This window comes from Rhinoderma darwinii (genome assembly GCF_050947455.1).
Source record: "Rhinoderma darwinii isolate aRhiDar2 chromosome 3 unlocalized genomic scaffold, aRhiDar2.hap1 SUPER_3_unloc_13, whole genome shotgun sequence".
Lineage (NCBI taxonomy): Eukaryota > Metazoa > Chordata > Amphibia > Anura > Rhinodermatidae > Rhinoderma > Rhinoderma darwinii.
Window position 1 is genome coordinate 900,422 of NW_027461738.1, and position 20,929 is coordinate 921,350.

Sequence of the window (20,929 nt, forward strand, 5' to 3'; positions counted from 1 at the left end):
CAAATGGGATGCTGTAGTTATAGTGATTTATACTCTAAATATTGCTCGCTTTCAGAGTTGTAAGCCAGGGGCACAGCTGGAACCACTATTATTAATGTAATTAATCAGTGATAAAGAGGATGGAATTAAAATGACTCTTTCTATAGGTGACAAACTTTAATATGTTTCTGGAAGTTCTCTTCTTAAAATAGAACGTTGTGAACAGGACTTGAACCTGTGCAGGGAGACCCCATTGGATTTCAAATCCAACGCCTTAACCACTCGGCCATCACAACTTATGTACCCTGACTGTTAAGACTTCTGGCAACTACACCTAAGGGGCTAGCCTAAAATATGAGATCAGTCTTTTGCTCTGAACTCAGCATCTGATGCTGTCCTATCAGCATGAAGTTGCTTCACACACATTGTGAAACTCAAGCTACAGGGAAGGAGGATCAATTCAAACAGCCATATCTCGGGCTGTGGGCCACCTAAAAAAGCAGATTTGGTGGCATTTGAAAGACTGGATTCTACTCTTTCATATGACACCAAAATCACAGTTCTAGCTGTGACAGAACCGAAGATATCACCTGTTGAAAACACAGTCGGGAATGGACGCAGTGTACTATATGATCACACTGTGTTGCTGGACAGGGAAGGGGGAGAAGTTGTATGCTGATTGGACAGCGTCATACAGAAAACATTAGCTGCCCAGAGTAAAAAGGAGTCATCTCCTATTTGGCTATTAGAGCTACATTAGTATATATAAATAAATGCTCATAACTTTGCAAATAAACGTTTTTTTTAAAAAAACAACAAATCACACTGTAGTTATCAGCATCATAGCGCCTATTAGGCTAGTTAGGAAATTGGGAATTGATAAACTGGTGACAGAGTCCATTTAAGGGACTATATACAGGAGTATGTGACAGAAAATAGTATTATAATTGACAGCAAGCAGAGATTTACTAAGGACAGAAGTTGTCCAACCAACCTGATTTGTGTTTATCAAGAGGAAAATAAAAGTCTGGACAAATGGGATGCTGTAGTTATAGTGATTTATACTCTAAATATTGCTCGCTTTCAGAGTTGTAAGCCAGGGGCACAGCTGGAACCACTATTATTAATGTAATTAATCAGTGATAAAGAGGATGGAATTAAAATGACTCTTTCTATAGGTGACAAACTTTAATATGTTTCTGGAAGTTCTCTTCTTAAAATAGAACGTTGTGAACAGGACTTGAACCTGTGCAGGGAGACCCCATTGGATTTCAAATCCAACGCCTTAACCACTCGGCCATCACAACTTATGTACCCTGACTGTTAAGACTTCTGGCAACTACACCTAAGGGGCTAGCCTAAAATATGAGATCAGTCTTTTGCTCTGAACTCAGCATCTGATGCTGTCCTATCAGCATGAAGTTGCTTCACACACATTGTGAAACTCAAGCTACAGGGAAGGAGGATCAATTCAAACAGCCATATCTCGGGCTGTGGGCCACCTAAAAAAAGCAGATTTGGTGGCATTTGAAAGACTGGATTCTACTCTTTCATATGACACCAAAATCACAGTTCTAGCTGTGACAGAACCGAAGATATCACCTGTTGAAAACACAGTCGGGAATGGACGCAGTGTACTATATGATCACACTGTGTTGCTGGACAGGGAAGGGGGAGAAGTTGTATGCTGATTGGACAGCGTCATACAGAAAACATTAGCTGCCCAGAGTAAAAAGGAGTCATCTCCTATTTGGCTATTAGAGCTACATTAGTATATATAAATAAATGCTCATAACTTTGCAAATAAACGTTTTTTTTAAAAAAACAACAAATCACACTGTAGTTATCAGCATCATAGCGCCTATTAGGCTAGTTAGGAAATTGGGAATTGATAAACTGGTGACAGAGTCCATTTAAGGGACTATATACAGGAGTATGTGACAGAAAATAGTATTATAATTGACAGCAAGCAGAGATTTACTAAGGACAGAAGTTGTCCAACCAACCTGATTTGTTTTTATCAAGAGGAAAATAAAAGTCTGGACAAATGGGATGCTGTAGTTATAGTGATTTATACTCTAAATATTGCTCGCTTTTCAGAGTTGTAAGCCAGGGGCACAGCTGGAACCACTATTATTAATGTAATTAATCAGTGATAAAGAGGATGGAATTAAAATAACTCTTTCTATAGGTGACAAACTTTAATATGTTTCTGGAAGTTCTCTTCTTAAAATAGAACGTTGTGAACAGGACTTGAACCTGTGCAGGGAGACCCCATTGGATTTCAAATCCAACGCCTTAACCACTCGGCCATCACAACTTATGTACCCTGACTGTTAAGACTTCTGGCAACTACACCTAAGGGGCTAGCCTAAAATATGAGATCAGTCTTTTGCTCTGAACTCAGCATCTGATGCTGTCCTATCAGCATGAAGTTGCTTCACACACATTGTGAAACTCAAGCTACAGGGAAGGAGGATCAATTCAAACAGCCATATCTCGGGCTGTGGGCCACCTAAAAAAGCAGATTTGGTGGCATTTGAAAGACTGGATTCTACTCTTTCATATGACACCAAAATCACAGTTCTAGCTGTGACAGAACCGAAGATATCACCTGTTGAAAACACAGTCGGGAATGGACGCAGTGTACTATATGATCACACTGTGTTGCTGGACAGGGAAGGGGGAGAAGTTGTATGCTGATTGGACAGCGTCATACAGAAAACATTAGCTGCCCAGAGTAAAAAGGAGTCATCTCCTATTTGGCTATTAGAGCTACATTAGTATATATAAATAAATGCTCATAACTTTGCAAATAAACGTTTTTTAAAAAAAAACAACAAATCACACTGTAGTTATCAGCATCATAGCGCCTATTAGGCTAGTTAGGAAATTGGGAATTGATAAACTGGTGGCAGAGTCCATTTAAGGGACTATATACAGGAGTATGTGACAGAAAATAGTATTATAATTGACAGCAAGCAGAGATTTACTAAGGACAGAAGTTGTCCAACCAACCTGATTTGTTTTTATCAAGAGGAAAATAAAAGTCTGGACAAATGGGATGCTGTAGTTATAGTGATTTATACTCTAAATATTGCTCGCTTTTCAGAGTGGTAAGCCAGGGGCACAGCTGGAACCACTATTATTAATGTAATTAATGAGTGATAAAGAGGATGGAATTAAAATAACTCTTTCTATAGGTGACAAACTTTAATATGTTTCTGGAAGTTCTCTTCTTAAAATAGAACGTTGTGAACAGGACTTGAACCTGTGCAGGGAGACCCCATTGGATTTCAAATCCAACGCCTTAACCACTCGGCCATCACAACTTATGTACCCTGACTGTTAAGACTTCTGGCAACTACACCTAAGGGGCTAGCCTAAAATATGAGATCAGTCTTTTGCTCTGAACTCAGCATCTGATGCTGTCCTATCAGCATGAAGTTGCTTCACACACATTGTGAAACTCAAGCTACAGGGAAGGAGGATCAATTCAAACAGCCATATCTCGGGCTGTGGGCCACCTAAAAAAGCAGATTTGGTGGCATTTGAAAGACTGGATTCTACTCTTTCATATGACACCAAAATCACAGTTCTAGCTGTGACAGAACCGAAGATATCACCTGTTGAAAACACAGTCGGGAATGGACGCAGTGTACTATATGATCACACTGTGTTGCTGGACAGGGAAGGGGGAGAAGTTGTATGCTGATTGGACAGCGTCATACAGAAAACATTAGCTGCCCAGAGTAAAAAGGAGTCATCTCCTATTTGGCTATTAGAGCTACATTAGTATATATAAATAAATGCTCATAACTTTGCAAATAAACGTTTTTTAAAAAAAAACAACAAATCACACTGTAGTTATCAGCATCATAGCGCCTATTAGGCTAGTTAGGAAATTGGGAATTGATAAACTGGTGACAGAGTCCATTTAAGGGACTATATACAGGAGTATGTGACAGAAAATAGTATTATAATTGACAGCAAGCAGAGATTTACTAAGGACAGAAGTTGTCCAACCAACCTGATTTGTTTTTATCAAGAGGAAAATAAAAGTCTGGACAAATGGGATGCTGTAGTTATAGTGATTTATACTCTAAATATTGCTCGCTTTTCAGAGTTGTAAGCCAGGGGCACAGCTGGAACCACTATTATTAATGTAATTAATGAGTGATAAAGAGGATGGAATTAAAATAACTCTTTCTATAGGTGACAAACTTTAATATGTTTCTGGAAGTTCTCTTCTTAAAATAGAACGTTGTGAACAGGACTTGAACCTGTGCAGGGAGACCCCATTGGATTTCAAATCCAACGCCTTAACCACTCGGCCATCACAACTTATGTACCCTGACTGTTAAGACTTCTGGCAACTACACCTAAGGGGATAGCCTAAAATATGAGATCAGTCTTTTGCTCTGAACTCAGCATCTGATGCTGTCCTATCAGCATGAAGTTGCTTCACACACATTGTGAAACTCAAGCTACAGGGAAGGAGGATCAATTCAAACAGCCATATCTCGGGCTGTGGGCCACCTAAAAAAGCAGATTTGGTGGCATTTGAAAGACTGGATTCTACTCTTTCATATAACACCAAAATCACAGTTCTAGCTGTGACAGAACCGAAGATATCACCTGTTGAAAACACAGTCGGGAATGGACGCAGTGTACTATATGATCACACTGTGTTGCTGGACAGGGAAGGGGGAGAAGTTGTATGCTGATTGGACAGCATCATACAGAAAACATTAGCTGCCCAGAGTAAAAAGGAGTCATCTCCTATTTGGCTATTAGAGCTACATTAGTATATATAAATAAATGCTCATAACTTTGCAAATAAACGTTTTTTTAAAAAAAACAACAAATCACACTGTAGTTATCAGCATCATAGCGCCTATTAGGCTAGTTAGGAAATTGGGAATTGATAAACTGGTGACAGAGTCCATTTAAGGGACTATATACAGGAGTATGTGACAGAAAATAGTATTATAATTGACAGCAAGCAGAGATTTACTAAGGACAGAAGTTGTCCAACCAACCTGATTTGTTTTTATCAAGAGGAAAATAAAAGTCTGGACAAATGGGATGCTGTAGTTATAGTGATTTATACTCTAAATATTGCTCGCTTTTCAGAGTTGTAAGCCAGGGGCACAGCTGGAACCACTATTATTAATGTAATTAATCAGTGATAAAGAGGATGGAATTAAAATAACTCTTTCTATAGGTGACAAACTTTAATATGTTTCTGGAAGTTCTCTTCTTAAAATAGAATGTTGTGAACAGGACTTTAACCTGTGCAGGGAGACCCCATTGGATTTCAAATCCAACGCCTTAACCACTCGGCCATCACAACTTATGTACCCTGACTGTTAAGACTTCTGGCAACTACACCTAAGGGGCTAGCCTAAAATATGAGATCAGTCTTTTGCTCTGAACTCAGCATCTGATGCTGTCCTATCAGCATGAAGTTGCTTCACACACATTGTGAAACTCAAGCTACAGGGAAGGAGGATCAATTCAAACAGCCATATCTCGGGCTGTGGGCCACCTAAAAAAGCAGATTTGGTGGCATTTGAAAGACTGGATTCTACTCTTTCATATAACACCAAAATCACAGTTCTAGCTGTGACAGAACCGAAGATATCACCTGTTGAAAACACAGTCGGGAATGGACGCAGTGTACTATATGATCACACTGTGTTGCTGGACAGGGAAGGGGGAGAAGTTGTATGCTGATTGGACAGCATCATACAGAAAACATTAGCTGCCCAGAGTAAAAAGGAGTCATCTCCTATTTGGCTATTAGAGCTACATTAGTATATATAAATAAATGCTCATAACTTTGCAAATAAACGTTTTTTTAAAAAAAACAACAAATCACACTGTAGTTATCAGCATCATAGCGCCTATTAGGCTAGTTAGGAAATTGGGAATTGATAAACTGGTGACAGAGTCCATTTAAGGGACTATATACAGGAGTATGTGACAGAAAATAGTATTATAATTGACAGCAAGCAGAGATTTACTAAGGACAGAAGTTGTCCAACCAACCTGATTTGTTTTTATCAAGAGGAAAATAAAAGTCTGGACAAATGGGATGCTGTAGTTATAGTGATTTATACTCTAAATATTGCTCGCTTTTCAGAGTTGTAAGCCAGGGGCACAGCTGGAACCACTATTATTAATGTAATTAATCAGTGATAAAGAGGATGGAATTAAAATAACTCTTTCTATAGGTGACAAACTTTAATATGTTTCTGGAAGTTCTCTTCTTAAAATAGAATGTTGTGAACAGGACTTTAACCTGTGCAGGGAGACCCCATTGGATTTCAAATCCAACGCCTTAACCACTCGGCCATCACAACTTATGTACCCTGACTGTTAAGACTTCTGGCAACTACACCTAAGGGGCTAGCCTAAAATATGAGATCAGTCTTTTGCTCTGAACTCAGCATCTGATGCTGTCCTATCAGCATGAAGTTGCTTCACACACATTGTGAAACTCAAGCTACAGGGAAGGAGGATCAATTCAAACAGCCATATCTCGGGCTGTGGGCCACCTAAAAAAGCAGATTTGGTGGCATTTGAAAGACTGGATTCTACTCTTTCATATGACACCAAAATCACAGTTCTAGCTGTGACAGAACCGAAGATATCACCTGTTGAAAACACAGTCGGGAATGGACGCAGTGTACTATATGATCACACTGTGTTGCTGGACAGGGAAGGGGGAGAAGTTGTATGCTGATTGGACAGCGTCATACAGAAAACATTAGCTGCCCAGAGTAAAAAGGAGTCATCTCCTATTTGGCTATTAGAGCTACATTAGTATATATAAATAAATGCTCATAACTTTGCAAATAAACGTTTTTTAAAAAAAAACAACAAATCACACTGTAGTTATCAGCATCATAGCGCCTATTAGGCTAGTTAGGAAATTGGGAATTGATAAACTGGTGGCAGAGTCCATTTAAGGGACTATATACAGGAGTATGTGACAGAAAATAGTATTATAATTGACAGCAAGCAGAGATTTACTAAGGACAGAAGTTGTCCAACCAACCTGATTTGTTTTTATCAAGAGGAAAATAAAAGTCTGGACAAATGGGATGCTGTAGTTATAGTGATTTATACTCTAAATATTGCTCGCTTTTCAGAGTGGTAAGCCAGGGGCACAGCTGGAACCACTATTATTAATGTAATTAATGAGTGATAAAGAGGATGGAATTAAAATAACTCTTTCTATAGGTGACAAACTTTAATATGTTTCTGGAAGTTCTCTTCTTAAAATAGAACGTTGTGAACAGGACTTGAACCTGTGCAGGGAGACCCCATTGGATTTCAAATCCAACGCCTTAACCACTCGGCCATCACAACTTATGTACCCTGACTGTTAAGACTTCTGGCAACTACACCTAAGGGGATAGCCTAAAATATGAGATCAGTCTTTTGCTCTGAACTCAGCATCTGATGCTGTCCTATCAGCATGAAGTTGCTTCACACACATTGTGAAACTCAAGCTACAGGGAAGGAGGATCAATTCAAACAGCCATATCTCGGGCTGTGGGCCACCTAAAAAAGCAGATTTGGTGGCATTTGAAAGACTGGATTCTACTCTTTCATATAACACCAAAATCACAGTTCTAGCTGTGACAGAACCGAAGATATCACCTGTTGAAAACACAGTCGGGAATGGACGCAGTGTACTATATGATCACACTGTGTTGCTGGACAGGGAAGGGGGAGAAGTTGTATGCTGATTGGACAGCATCATACAGAAAACATTAGCTGCCCAGAGTAAAAAGGAGTCATCTCCTATTTGGCTATTAGAGCTACATTAGTATATATAAATAAATGCTCATAACTTTGCAAATAAACGTTTTTTTAAAAAAAACAACAAATCACACTGTAGTTATCAGCATCATAGCGCCTATTAGGCTAGTTAGGAAATTGGGAATTGATAAACTGGTGACAGAGTCCATTTAAGGGACTATATACAGGAGTATGTGACAGAAAATAGTATTATAATTGACAGCAAGCAGAGATTTACTAAGGACAGAAGTTGTCCAACCAACCTGATTTGTTTTTATCAAGAGGAAAATAAAAGTCTGGACAAATGGGATGCTGTAGTTATAGTGATTTATACTCTAAATATTGCTCGCTTTTCAGAGTTGTAAGCCAGGGGCACAGCTGGAACCACTATTATTAATGTAATTAATCAGTGATAAAGAGGATGGAATTAAAATAACTCTTTCTATAGGTGACAAACTTTAATATGTTTCTGGAAGTTCTCTTCTTAAAATAGAATGTTGTGAACAGGACTTTAACCTGTGCAGGGAGACCCCATTGGATTTCAAATCCAACGCCTTAACCACTCGGCCATCACAACTTATGAACCCTGACTGTTAAGACTTCTGGCAACTACACCTAAGGGGCTAGCCTAAAATATGAGATCAGTCTTTTGCTCTGAACTCAGCATCTGATGCTGTCCTATCAGCATGAAGTTGCTTCACACACATTGTGAAACTCAAGCTACAGGGAAGGAGGATCAATTCAAACAGCCATATCTCGGGCTGTGGGCCACCTAAAAAAGCAGATTTGGTGGCATTTGAAAGACTGGATTCTACTCTTTCATATGACACCAAAATCACAGTTCTAGCTGTGACAGAACCGAAGATATCACCTGTTGAAAACACAGTCGGGAATGGACGCAGTGTACTATATGATCACACTGTGTTGCTGGACAGGGAAGGGGGAGAAGTTGTATGCTGATTGGACAGCGTCATACAGAAAACATTAGCTGCCCAGAGTAAAAAGGAGTCATCTCCTATTTGGCTATTAGAGCTACATTAGTATATATAAATAAATGCTCATAACTTTGCAAATAAACGTTTTTTAAAAAAAAACAACAAATCACACTGTAGTTATCAGCATCATAGCGCCTATTAGGCTAGTTAGGAAATTGGGAATTGATAAACTGGTGGCAGAGTCCATTTAAGGGACTATATACAGGAGTATGTGACAGAAAATAGTATTATAATTGACAGCAAGCAGAGATTTACTAAGGACAGAAGTTGTCCAACCAACCTGATTTGTTTTTATCAAGAGGAAAATAAAAGTCTGGACAAATGGGATGCTGTAGTTATAGTGATTTATACTCTAAATATTGCTCGCTTTTCAGAGTGGTAAGCCAGGGGCACAGCTGGAACCACTATTATTAATGTAATTAATGAGTGATAAAGAGGATGGAATTAAAATAACTCTTTCTATAGGTGACAAACTTTAATATGTTTCTGGAAGTTCTCTTCTTAAAATAGAATGTTGTGAACAGGACTTTAACCTGTGCAGGGAGACCCCATTGGATTTCAAATCCAACGCCTTAACCACTCGGCCATCACAACTTATGTACCCTGACTGTTAAGACTTCTGGCAACTACACCTAAGGGGCTAGCCTAAAATATGAGATCAGTCTTTTGCTCTGAACTCAGCATCTGATGCTGTCCTATCAGCATGAAGTTGCTTCACACACATTGTGAAACTCAAGCTACAGGGAAGGAGGATCAATTCAAACAGCCATATCTCGGGCTGTGGGCCACCTAAAAAAGCAGATTTGGTGGCATTTGAAAGACTGGATTCTACTCTTTCATATGACACCAAAATCACAGTTCTAGCTGTGACAGAACCGAAGATATCACCTGTTGAAAACACAGTCGGGAATGGACGCAGTGTACTATATGATCACACTGTGTTGCTGGACAGGGAAGGGGGAGAAGTTGTATGCTGATTGGACAGCGTCATACAGAAAACATTAGCTGCCCAGAGTAAAAAGGAGTCATCTCCTATTTGGCTATTAGAGCTACATTAGTATATATAAATAAATGCTCATAACTTTGCAAATAAACGTTTTTTAAAAAAAAACAACAAATCACACTGTAGTTATCAGCATCATAGCGCCTATTAGGCTAGTTAGGAAATTGGGAATTGATAAACTGGTGGCAGAGTCCATTTAAGGGACTATATACAGGAGTATGTGACAGAAAATAGTATTATAATTGACAGCAAGCAGAGATTTACTAAGGACAGAAGTTGTCCAACCAACCTGATTTGTTTTTATCAAGAGGAAAATAAAAGTTTGGACAAATGGGATGCTGTAGTTATAGTGATTTATACTCTAAATATTGCTCGCTTTTCAGAGTGGTAAGCCAGGGGCACAGCTGGAACCACTATTATTAATGTAATTAATGAGTGATAAAGAGGATGGAATTAAAATAACTCTTTCTATAGGTGACAAACTTTAATATGTTTCTGGAAGTTCTCTTCTTAAAATAGAACGTTGTGAACAGGACTTGAACCTGTGCAGGGAGACCCCATTGGATTTCAAATCCAACGCCTTAACCACTCGGCCATCACAACTTATGTACCCTGACTGTTAAGACTTCTGGCAACTACACCTAAGGGGATAGCCTAAAATATGAGATCAGTCTTTTGCTCTGAACTCAGCATCTGATGCTGTCCTATCAGCATGAAGTTGCTTCACACACATTGTGAAACTCAAGCTACAGGGAAGGAGGATCAATTCAAACAGCCATATCTCGGGCTGTGGGCCACCTAAAAAAGCAGATTTGGTGGCATTTGAAAGACTGGATTCTACTCTTTCATATAACACCAAAATCACAGTTCTAGCTGTGACAGAACCGAAGATATCACCTGTTGAAAACACAGTCGGGAATGGACGCAGTGTACTATATGATCACACTGTGTTGCTGGACAGGGAAGGGGGAGAAGTTGTATGCTGATTGGACAGCATCATACAGAAAACATTAGCTGCCCAGAGTAAAAAGGAGTCATCTCCTATTTGGCTATTAGAGCTACATTAGTATATATAAATAAATGCTCATAACTTTGCAAATAAACGTTTTTTTAAAAAAAACAACAAATCACACTGTAGTTATCAGCATCATAGCGCCTATTAGGCTAGTTAGGAAATTGGGAATTGATAAACTGGTGACAGAGTCCATTTAAGGGACTATATACAGGAGTATGTGACAGAAAATAGTATTATAATTGACAGCAAGCAGAGATTTACTAAGGACAGAAGTTGTCCAACCAACCTGATTTGTTTTTATCAAGAGGAAAATAAAAGTCTGGACAAATGGGATGCTGTAGTTATAGTGATTTATACTCTAAATATTGCTCGCTTTTCAGAGTTGTAAGCCAGGGGCACAGCTGGAACCACTATTATTAATGTAATTAATCAGTGATAAAGAGGATGGAATTAAAATAACTCTTTCTATAGGTGACAAACTTTAATATGTTTCTGGAAGTTCTCTTCTTAAAATAGAATGTTGTGAACAGGACTTTAACCTGTGCAGGGAGACCCCATTGGATTTCAAATCCAACGCCTTAACCACTCGGCCATCACAACTTATGTACCCTGACTGTTAAGACTTCTGGCAACTACACCTAAGGGGCTAGCCTAAAATATGAGATCAGTCTTTTGCTCTGAACTCAGCATCTGATGCTGTCCTATCAGCATGAAGTTGCTTCACACACATTGTGAAACTCAAGCTACAGGGAAGGAGGATCAATTCAAACAGCCATATCTCGGGCTGTGGGCCACCTAAAAAAGCAGATTTGGTGGCATTTGAAAGACTGGATTCTACTCTTTCATATGACACCAAAATCACAGTTCTAGCTGTGACAGAACCGAAGATATCACCTGTTGAAAACACAGTCGGGAATGGACGCAGTGTACTATATGATCACACTGTGTTGCTGGACAGGGAAGGGGGAGAAGTTGTATGCTGATTGGACAGCGTCATACAGAAAACATTAGCTGCCCAGAGTAAAAAGGAGTCATCTCCTATTTGGCTATTAGAGCTACATTAGTATATATAAATAAATGCTCATAACTTTGCAAATAAACGTTTTTTAAAAAAAAACAACAAATCACACTGTAGTTATCAGCATCATAGCGCCTATTAGGCTAGTTAGGAAATTGGGAATTGATAAACTGGTGGCAGAGTCCATTTAAGGGACTATATACAGGAGTATGTGACAGAAAATAGTATTATAATTGACAGCAAGCAGAGATTTACTAAGGACAGAAGTTGTCCAACCAACCTGATTTGTTTTTATCAAGAGGAAAATAAAAGTCTGGACAAATGGGATGCTGTAGTTATAGTGATTTATACTCTAAATATTGCTCGCTTTTCAGAGTGGTAAGCCAGGGGCACAGCTGGAACCACTATTATTAATGTAATTAATGAGTGATAAAGAGGATGGAATTAAAATAACTCTTTCTATAGGTGACAAACTTTAATATGTTTCTGGAAGTTCTCTTCTTAAAATAGAACGTTGTGAACAGGACTTGAACCTGTGCAGGGAGACCCCATTGGATTTCAAATCCAACGCCTTAACCACTCGGCCATCACAACTTATGTACCCTGACTGTTAAGACTTCTGGCAACTACACCTAAGGGGATAACCTAAAATATGAGATCAGTCTTTTGCTCTGAACTCAGCATCTGATGCTGTCCTATCAGCATGAAGTTGCTTCACACACATTGTGAAACTCAAGCTACAGGGAAGGAGGATCAATTCAAACAGCCATATCTCGGGCTGTGGGCCACCTAAAAAAGCAGATTTGGTGGCATTTGAAAGACTGGATTCTACTCTTTCATATAACACCAAAATCACAGTTCTAGCTGTGACAGAACCGAAGATATCACCTGTTGAAAACACAGTCGGGAATGGACGCAGTGTACTATATGATCACACTGTGTTGCTGGACAGGGAAGGGGGAGAAGTTGTATGCTGATTGGACAGCATCATACAGAAAACATTAGCTGCCCAGAGTAAAAAGGAGTCATCTCCTATTTGGCTATTAGAGCTACATTAGTATATATAAATAAATGCTCATAACTTTGCAAATAAACGTTTTTTTAAAAAAAACAACAAATCACACTGTAGTTATCAGCATCATAGCGCCTATTAGGCTAGTTAGGAAATTGGGAATTGATAAACTGGTGACAGAGTCCATTTAAGGGACTATATACAGGAGTATGTGACAGAAAATAGTATTATAATTGACAGCAAGCAGAGATTTACTAAGGACAGAAGTTGTCCAACCAACCTGATTTGTTTTTATCAAGAGGAAAATAAAAGTCTGGACAAATGGGATGCTGTAGTTATAGTGATTTATACTCTAAATATTGCTCGCTTTTCAGAGTTGTAAGCCAGGGGCACAGCTGGAACCACTATTATTAATGTAATTAATCAGTGATAAAGAGGATGGAATTAAAATAACTCTTTCTATAGGTGACAAACTTTAATATGTTTCTGGAAGTTCTCTTCTTAAAATAGAATGTTGTGAACAGGACTTTAACCTGTGCAGGGAGACCCCATTGGATTTCAAATCCAACGCCTTAACCACTCGGCCATCACAACTTATGTACCCTGACTGTTAAGACTTCTGGCAACTACACCTAAGGGGCTAGCCTAAAATATGAGATCAGTCTTTTGCTCTGAACTCAGCATCTGATGCTGTCCTATCAGCATGAAGTTGCTTCACACACATTGTGAAACTCAAGCTACAGGGAAGGAGGATCAATTCAAACAGCCATATCTCGGGCTGTGGGCCACCTAAAAAAGCAGATTTGGTGGCATTTGAAAGACTGGATTCTACTCTTTCATATGACACCAAAATCACAGTTCTAGCTGTGACAGAACCGAAGATATCACCTGTTGAAAACACAGTCGGGAATGGACGCAGTGTACTATATGATCACACTGTGTTGCTGGACAGGGAAGGGGGAGAAGTTGTATGCTGATTGGACAGCGTCATACAGAAAACATTAGCTGCCCAGAGTAAAAAGGAGTCATCTCCTATTTGGCTATTAGAGCTACATTAGTATATATAAATAAATGCTCATAACTTTGCAAATAAACGTTTTTTAAAAAAAAACAACAAATCACACTGTAGTTATCAGCATCATAGCGCCTATTAGGCTAGTTAGGAAATTGGGAATTGATAAACTGGTGGCAGAGTCCATTTAAGGGACTATATACAGGAGTATGTGACAGAAAATAGTATTATAATTGACAGCAAGCAGAGATTTACTAAGGACAGAAGTTGTCCAACCAACCTGATTTGTTTTTATCAAGAGGAAAATAAAAGTCTGGACAAATGGGATGCTGTAGTTATAGTGATTTATACTCTAAATATTGCTCGCTTTTCAGAGTGGTAAGCCAGGGGCACAGCTGGAACCACTATTATTAATGTAATTAATGAGTGATAAAGAGGATGGAATTAAAATAACTCTTTCTATAGGTGACAAACTTTAATATGTTTCTGGAAGTTCTCTTCTTAAAATAGAACGTTGTGAACAGGACTTGAACCTGTGCAGGGAGACCCCATTGGATTTCAAATCCAACGCCTTAACCACTCGGCCATCACAACTTATGTACCCTGACTGTTAAGACTTCTGGCAACTACACCTAAGGGGCTAGCCTAAAATATGAGATCAGTCTTTTGCTCTGAACTCAGCATCTGATGCTGTCCTATCAGCATGAAGTTGCTTCACACACATTGTGAAACTCAAGCTACAGGGAAGGAGGATCAATTCAAACAGCCATATCTCGGGCTGTGGGCCACCTAAAAAAGCAGATTTGGTGGCATTTGAAAGACTGGATTCTACTCTTTCATATGACACCAAAATCACAGTTCTAGCTGTGACAGAACCGAAGATATCACCTGTTGAAAACACAGTCGGGAATGGACGCAGTGTACTATATGATCACACTGTGTTGCTGGACAGGGAAGGGGGAGAAGTTGTATGCTGATTGGACAGCATCATACAGAAAACATTAGCTGCCCAGAGTAAAAAGGAGTCATCTCCTATTTGGCTATTAGAGCTACATTAGTATATATAAATAAATGCTCATAACTTTGCAAATAAACGTTTTTTAAAAAAAAACAACAAATCACACTGTAGTTATCAGCATCATAGCGCCTATTAGGCTAGTTAGGAAATTGGGAATTGATAAACTGGTGACAGAGTCCATTTAAGGGACTATATACAGGAGTATGTGACAGAAAATAGTATTATAATTGACAGCAAGCAGAGATTTACTAAGGACAGAAGTTGTCCAACCAACCTGATTTGTTTTTATCAAGAGGAAAATAAAAGTCTGGACAAATGGGATGCTGTAGTTATAGTGATTTATACTCTAAATATTGCTCGCTTTTCAGAGTTGTAAGCCAGGGGCACAGCTGGAACCACTATTATTAATGTAATTAATGAGTGATAAAGAGGATGGAATTAAAATAACTCTTTCTATAGGTGACAAACTTTAATATGTTTCTGGAGGTTCTCTTCTTAAAATAGAACGTTGTGAACAGGACTTGAACCTGTGCAGGGAGACCCCATTGGATTTCAAATCCAACGCCTTAACCACTCGGCCATCACAACTTATGTACCCTGACTGTTAAGACTTCTGGCAACTACACCTAAGGGGCTAGCCTAAAATATGAGATCAGTCTTTTGCTCTGAACTCAGCATCTGATGCTGTCCTATCAGCATGAAGTTGCTTCACACACATTGTGAAACTCAAGCTACAGGGAAGGAGGATCAATTCAAACAGCCATATCTCGGGCTGTGGGCCACCTAAAAAAGCAGATTTGGTGGCATTTGAAAGACTGGATTCTACTCTTTCATATGACACCAAAATCACAGTTCTAGCTGTGACAGAACCGAAGATATCACCTGTTGAAAACACAGTCGGGAATGGACGCAGTGTACTATATGATCACACTGTGTTGCTGGACAGGGAAGGGGGAGAAGTTGTATGCTGATTGGACAGCATCATACAGAAAACATTAGCTGCCCAGAGTAAAAAGGAGTCATCTCCTATTTGGCTATTAGAGCTACATTAGTATATATAAATAAATGCTCATAACTTTGCAAATAAACGTTTTTTAAAAAAAAAACAACAAATCACACTGTAGTTATCAGCATCATAGCGCCTATTAGGCTAGTTAGGAAATTGGGAATTGATAAACTGGTGACAGAGTCCATTTAAGGGACTATATACAGGAGTATGTGACAGAAAATAGTATTATAATTGACAGCAAGCAGAGATTTACTAAGGACAGAATTTGTCCAACCAACCTGATTTGTTTTTATCAAGAGGAAAATAAAAGTCTGGACAAATGGGATGCTGTAGTTATAGTGATTTATACTCTAAATATTGCTCGCTTTTCAGAGTTGTAAGCCAGGGGCACAGCTGGAACCACTATTATTAATGTAATTAATCAGTGATAAAGAGGATGGAATTAAAATAACTCTTTCTACAGGTGACAAACTTTAATATGTTTCTGGAAGTTCTCTTCTTAAAATAGAACGTTGTGAACAGGACTTTAACCTGTGCAGGGAGACCCCATTGGATTTCAAATCCAACGCCTTAACCACTCGGCCATCACAACTTATGTACCCTGACTGTTAAGACTTCTGGCAACTACACCTAAGGGGCTAGCCTAAAATATGAGATCAGTCTTTTGCTCTGAACTCAGCATCTGATGCTGTCCTATCAGCATGAAGTTGCTTCACACACATTGTGAAACTCAAGCTACAGGGAAGGAGGATCAATTCAAACAGCCATATCTCGGGCTGTGGGCCACCTAAAAAAGCAGATTTGGTGGCATTTGAAAGACTGGAGTCTACTCTTTCATATGACACCAAAATCACAGTTCTAGCTGTGACAGAACCGAAGATATCACCTGTTGAAAACACAGTCGGGAATGGACGCAGTGTACTATATGATCACACTGTGTTGCTGGACAGGGAAGGGGGAGAAGTTGTATGCTGATTGGACAGCATCATACAGAAAACATTAGCTGCCCAGAGTAAAAAGGAGTCATCTCCTATTTGGCTATTAGAGCTACATTAGTATATATAAATAAATGCTCATAACTTTGCAAATAAACGTTTTTTTAAAAAAAACAACAAATCACACTGTAGTTATCAGCATCATAGCGCCTATTAGGCTAGTTAGGAAATTGGGAATTGATAAACTGGTGACAGAGTCCATTTAAGGGACTATATACAGGAGTATGTGACAGAAAATAGTATTATAATTGACAGCAAGCAGAGATTTACTAAGGACAGAAGTTGTCCAACCAACCTGATTTGTTTTTATCAAGAGGAAAATAAAAGTCTGGACAAATGGGATGCTGTAGTTATAGTGATTTATACTCTAAATATTGCTCGCTTTTCAGAGTTGTAAGCCAGGGGCACAGCTGGAACCACTATTATTAATGTAATTAATGAGTGATAAAGAGGATGGAATTAAAATAACTCTTTCTATAGGTGACAAACTTTAATATGTTTCTGGAGGTTCTCTTCTTAAAATAGAACGTTGTGAACAGGACTTGAACCTGTGCAGGGAGACCCCATTGGATTTCAAATCCAACGCCTTAACCACTCGGCCATCACAACTTATGTACCCTGACTGTTAAGACTTCTGGCAACTACACCTAAGGGGCTAGCCTAAAATATGAGATCAGTCTTTTGCTCTGAACTCAGCATCTGATGCTGTCCTATCAGCATGAAGTTGCTTCACACACATTGTGAAACTCAAGCTACAGGGAAGGAGGATCAATTCAAACAGCCATATCTCGGGCTGTGGGCCACCTAAATAAGCAGATTTGGTGGCATTTGAAAGACTGGAGTCTACTCTTTCATATGACACCAAAATCACAGTTCTAGCTGTGACAGAACCGAAGATATCACCTGTTGAAAACACAGTCGGGAATGGACGCAGTGTACTATATGATCACACTGTGTTGCTGGACAGGGAAGGGGGAGAAGTTGTATGCTGATTGGACAGCGTCATACAGAAAACATTAGCTGCCCAGAGTAAAAAGGAGTCATCTCCTATTTGGCTATTAGAGCTACATTAGTATATATAAATAAATGCTCATAACTTTGCAAATAAACGTTTTTTAAAAAAAAACAACAAATCACACTGTAGTTATCAGCATCATAGCGCCTATTAGGCTAGTTAGGAAATTGGGAATTGATAAACTGGTGACAGAGTCCATTTAAGGGACTATATACAGGAGTATGTGACAGAAAATAGTATTATAATTGACAGCAAGCAGAGATTTACTAAGGACAGAAGTTGTCCAACCAACCTGATTTGTTTTTATCAAGAGGAAAATAAAAGTCTGGACAAATGGGATGCTGTAGTTATAGTGATTTATACTCTAAATATTGCTCGCTTTTCAGAGTTGTAAGCCAGGGGCACAGCTGGAACCACTATTATTAATGTAATTAATGAGTGATAAAGAGGATGGAATTAAAATAACTCTTTCTATAGGTGACAAACTTTAATATGTTTCTGGAGGTTCTCTTCTTAAAATAGAACGTTGTGAACAGGACTTGAACCTGTGCAGGGAGACCCCATTGGATTTCAAATCCAACGCCTTAACCACTCGGCCATCACAACTTATGTACCCTGACTGTTAAGACTTCTGGCAACTACACCTAAGGGGCTAGCCTAAAATATGAGATCAGTCTTTTGCTCTGAACTCAGCATCTGATGCTGTCCTATCAGCATGAAGTTGCTTCACACACATTGTGAAACTCAAGCTACAGGGAAGGAGGATCAATTCAAACAGCCATATCTCGGGCTGTGGGCCACCTAAATAAGCAGATTTGGTGGCATTTGAAAGACTGGATTCTACTCTTTCATATGACACCAAAATCACAGTTCTAGCTGTGACAGAACCGAAGATATCACCTGTTGAAAACACAGTCGGGAATGGACGCAGTGTACTATATGATCACACTGTGTTGCTGGACAGGGAAGGGGGAGAAGTTGTATGCTGATTGGACAGCGTCATACAGAAAACATTAGCTGCCCAGAGTAAAAAGGAGTCATCTCCTATTTGGCTATTAGAGCTACATTAGTATATATAAATAAATGCTCATAACTTTGCAAATAAACGTTTTTTAAAAAAAAAAAACAACAAATCACACTGTAGTTATCAGCATCATAGCGCCTATTAGGCTAGTTAGGAAATTGGGAATTGATAAACTGGTGACAGAGTCCATTTAAGGGACTATATACAGGAGTATGTGACAGAAAATAGTATTATAATTGACAGCAAGCAGAGATTTACTAAGGACAGAAGTTGTCCAACCAACCTGATTTGTTTTTATCAAGAGGAAAATAAAAGTCTGGACAAATGGGATGCTGTAGTTATAGTGATTTATACTCTAAATATTGCTCGCTTTTCAGAGTTGTAAGCCAGGGGCACAGCTGGAACCACTATTATTAATGTAATTAATGAGTGATAAAGAGGATGGAATTAAAATAACTCTTTCTATAGGTGACAAACTTTAATATGTTTCTGGAAGTTCTCTTCTTAAAATAGAACGTTGTGAACAGGACTTGAACCTGTGCAGGGAGACCCCATTGGATTTCAAATCCAACGCCTTAACCACTCGGCCATCACAACTTATGTACCCTGACTGTTAAGACTTCTGGCAACTACACCTAAGGGGCTAGCCTAAAATATGAGATCAGTCTTTTGCTCTGAACTCAGCATCTGATGCTGTCCTATCAGCATGAAGTTGCTTCACACACATTGTGAAACTCAAGCTACAGGGAAGGAGGATCAATTCAAACAGCCATATCTCGGGCTGTGGGCCACCTAAAAAAGCAGATTTGGTGGCATTTGAAAGACTGGATTCTACTCTTTCATATGACACCAAAATCACAGTTCTAGCTGTGACAGAACCGAAGATATCACCTGTTGAAAACACAGTCGGGAATGGACGCAGTGTACTATATGATCACACTGTGTTGCTGGACAGGGAAGGGGGAGAAGTTGTATGCTGATTGGACAGCGTCATACAGAAAACATTAGCTGCCCAGAGTAAAAAGGAGTCATCTCCTATTTGGCTATTAGAGCTACATTAGTATATATAAATAAATGCTCATAACTTTGCAAATAAACGTTTTTTAAAAAAAAACAACAAATCACACTGTAGTTATCAGCATCATAGCGCCTATTAGGCTAGTTAGGAAATTGGGAATTGATAAACTGGTGACAGAGTCCATTTAAGGGACTATATACAGGAGTATGTGACAGAAAATAGTATTATAATTGACAGCAAGCAGAGATTTACTAAGGACAGAAGTTGTCCAACCAACCTGATTTGTTTTTATCAAGAGGAAAATAAAAGTCTGGACAAATGGGATGCTATAGTTATAGTGATTTATACTCTAAATATTGCTCGCTTTTCAGAGTTGTAAGCCAGGGGCACAGCTGGAACCACTATTATTAATGTAATTAATGAGTGATAAAGAGGATGGAATTAAAATAACTCTTTCTATAGGTGACAAACTTTAATATGTTTCTGGAAGTTCTCTTCTTAAAATAGAACGTTGTGAACAGGACTTGAACCTGTGCAGGGAGACCCCATTGGATTTCAAATCCAACGCCTTAACCACTCGGCCATCACAACTTATGTACCCTGACTGTTAAGACTTCTGGCAACTACACCTAAGGGGCTAGCCTAAAATATGAGATCAGTCTTTTGCTCTGAACTCAGCATCTGATGCTGTCCTATCAGCATGAAGTTGCTTCACACACATTGTGAAACTCAAGCTACAGGGAAGGAGGATCAATTCAAACAGCCATATCTCGGGCTGTGGGCCACCTAAAAAAGCAGATTTGGTGGCATTTGAAAGACTGGATTCTACTCTTTCATATGACACCAAAATCACAGTTCTAGCTGTGACAGAACCGAAGATATCACCTGTTGAAAACACAGTCGGGAATGGACGCAGTGTACTATATGATCACACTGTGTTGCTGGACAGGGAAGGGGGAGAAGTTGTATGCTGATTGGACAGCGTCATACAGAAAACATTA

General features: G+C 39.0%; 21 non-coding genes across 21 annotated transcripts; all 21 read right to left on the reverse strand.

The window, feature by feature from the left end:
- Positions 1 to 193: 193 nt before the first annotated feature.
- TRNAS-UGA (transfer RNA serine (anticodon UGA)) lies at positions 194 to 275 on the reverse strand. The gene has a single exon. It is a non-coding gene; the product is annotated as a tRNA-Ser (tRNA).
- A 929-nt stretch (positions 276 to 1,204) lies between these two features.
- Positions 1,205 to 1,286, reverse strand: TRNAS-UGA (transfer RNA serine (anticodon UGA)). Its single transcript has one exon. It is a non-coding gene; the product is annotated as a tRNA-Ser (tRNA).
- A 931-nt stretch (positions 1,287 to 2,217) lies between these two features.
- TRNAS-UGA (transfer RNA serine (anticodon UGA)) lies at positions 2,218 to 2,299 on the reverse strand. The gene has a single exon. It is a non-coding gene; the product is annotated as a tRNA-Ser (tRNA).
- A 930-nt stretch (positions 2,300 to 3,229) lies between these two features.
- TRNAS-UGA (transfer RNA serine (anticodon UGA)) lies at positions 3,230 to 3,311 on the reverse strand. The gene has a single exon. It is a non-coding gene; the product is annotated as a tRNA-Ser (tRNA).
- A 930-nt stretch (positions 3,312 to 4,241) lies between these two features.
- TRNAS-UGA (transfer RNA serine (anticodon UGA)) lies at positions 4,242 to 4,323 on the reverse strand. Its single transcript has one exon. It is a non-coding gene; the product is annotated as a tRNA-Ser (tRNA).
- Positions 4,324 to 5,253: 930 nt separating this feature from the next.
- TRNAS-UGA (transfer RNA serine (anticodon UGA)) lies at positions 5,254 to 5,335 on the reverse strand. The gene has a single exon. It is a non-coding gene; the product is annotated as a tRNA-Ser (tRNA).
- A 930-nt stretch (positions 5,336 to 6,265) lies between these two features.
- Positions 6,266 to 6,347, reverse strand: TRNAS-UGA (transfer RNA serine (anticodon UGA)). Its single transcript has one exon. It is a non-coding gene; the product is annotated as a tRNA-Ser (tRNA).
- Positions 6,348 to 7,277: 930 nt separating this feature from the next.
- Positions 7,278 to 7,359, reverse strand: TRNAS-UGA (transfer RNA serine (anticodon UGA)). Its single transcript has one exon. It is a non-coding gene; the product is annotated as a tRNA-Ser (tRNA).
- Positions 7,360 to 8,289: 930 nt separating this feature from the next.
- On the reverse strand, positions 8,290 to 8,371 carry TRNAS-UGA (transfer RNA serine (anticodon UGA)). Its single transcript has one exon. It is a non-coding gene; the product is annotated as a tRNA-Ser (tRNA).
- A 930-nt stretch (positions 8,372 to 9,301) lies between these two features.
- On the reverse strand, positions 9,302 to 9,383 carry TRNAS-UGA (transfer RNA serine (anticodon UGA)). Its single transcript has one exon. It is a non-coding gene; the product is annotated as a tRNA-Ser (tRNA).
- Positions 9,384 to 10,313: 930 nt separating this feature from the next.
- Positions 10,314 to 10,395, reverse strand: TRNAS-UGA (transfer RNA serine (anticodon UGA)). Its single transcript has one exon. It is a non-coding gene; the product is annotated as a tRNA-Ser (tRNA).
- Positions 10,396 to 11,325: 930 nt separating this feature from the next.
- TRNAS-UGA (transfer RNA serine (anticodon UGA)) lies at positions 11,326 to 11,407 on the reverse strand. Its single transcript has one exon. It is a non-coding gene; the product is annotated as a tRNA-Ser (tRNA).
- Positions 11,408 to 12,337: 930 nt separating this feature from the next.
- TRNAS-UGA (transfer RNA serine (anticodon UGA)) lies at positions 12,338 to 12,419 on the reverse strand. The gene has a single exon. It is a non-coding gene; the product is annotated as a tRNA-Ser (tRNA).
- Positions 12,420 to 13,349: 930 nt separating this feature from the next.
- TRNAS-UGA (transfer RNA serine (anticodon UGA)) lies at positions 13,350 to 13,431 on the reverse strand. Its single transcript has one exon. It is a non-coding gene; the product is annotated as a tRNA-Ser (tRNA).
- A 930-nt stretch (positions 13,432 to 14,361) lies between these two features.
- TRNAS-UGA (transfer RNA serine (anticodon UGA)) lies at positions 14,362 to 14,443 on the reverse strand. The gene has a single exon. It is a non-coding gene; the product is annotated as a tRNA-Ser (tRNA).
- Positions 14,444 to 15,373: 930 nt separating this feature from the next.
- On the reverse strand, positions 15,374 to 15,455 carry TRNAS-UGA (transfer RNA serine (anticodon UGA)). Its single transcript has one exon. It is a non-coding gene; the product is annotated as a tRNA-Ser (tRNA).
- A 931-nt stretch (positions 15,456 to 16,386) lies between these two features.
- Positions 16,387 to 16,468, reverse strand: TRNAS-UGA (transfer RNA serine (anticodon UGA)). Its single transcript has one exon. It is a non-coding gene; the product is annotated as a tRNA-Ser (tRNA).
- Positions 16,469 to 17,398: 930 nt separating this feature from the next.
- TRNAS-UGA (transfer RNA serine (anticodon UGA)) lies at positions 17,399 to 17,480 on the reverse strand. Its single transcript has one exon. It is a non-coding gene; the product is annotated as a tRNA-Ser (tRNA).
- Positions 17,481 to 18,410: 930 nt separating this feature from the next.
- On the reverse strand, positions 18,411 to 18,492 carry TRNAS-UGA (transfer RNA serine (anticodon UGA)). The gene has a single exon. It is a non-coding gene; the product is annotated as a tRNA-Ser (tRNA).
- A 933-nt stretch (positions 18,493 to 19,425) lies between these two features.
- TRNAS-UGA (transfer RNA serine (anticodon UGA)) lies at positions 19,426 to 19,507 on the reverse strand. Its single transcript has one exon. It is a non-coding gene; the product is annotated as a tRNA-Ser (tRNA).
- Positions 19,508 to 20,437: 930 nt separating this feature from the next.
- Positions 20,438 to 20,519, reverse strand: TRNAS-UGA (transfer RNA serine (anticodon UGA)). The gene has a single exon. It is a non-coding gene; the product is annotated as a tRNA-Ser (tRNA).
- Positions 20,520 to 20,929: the final 410 nt, after the last annotated feature.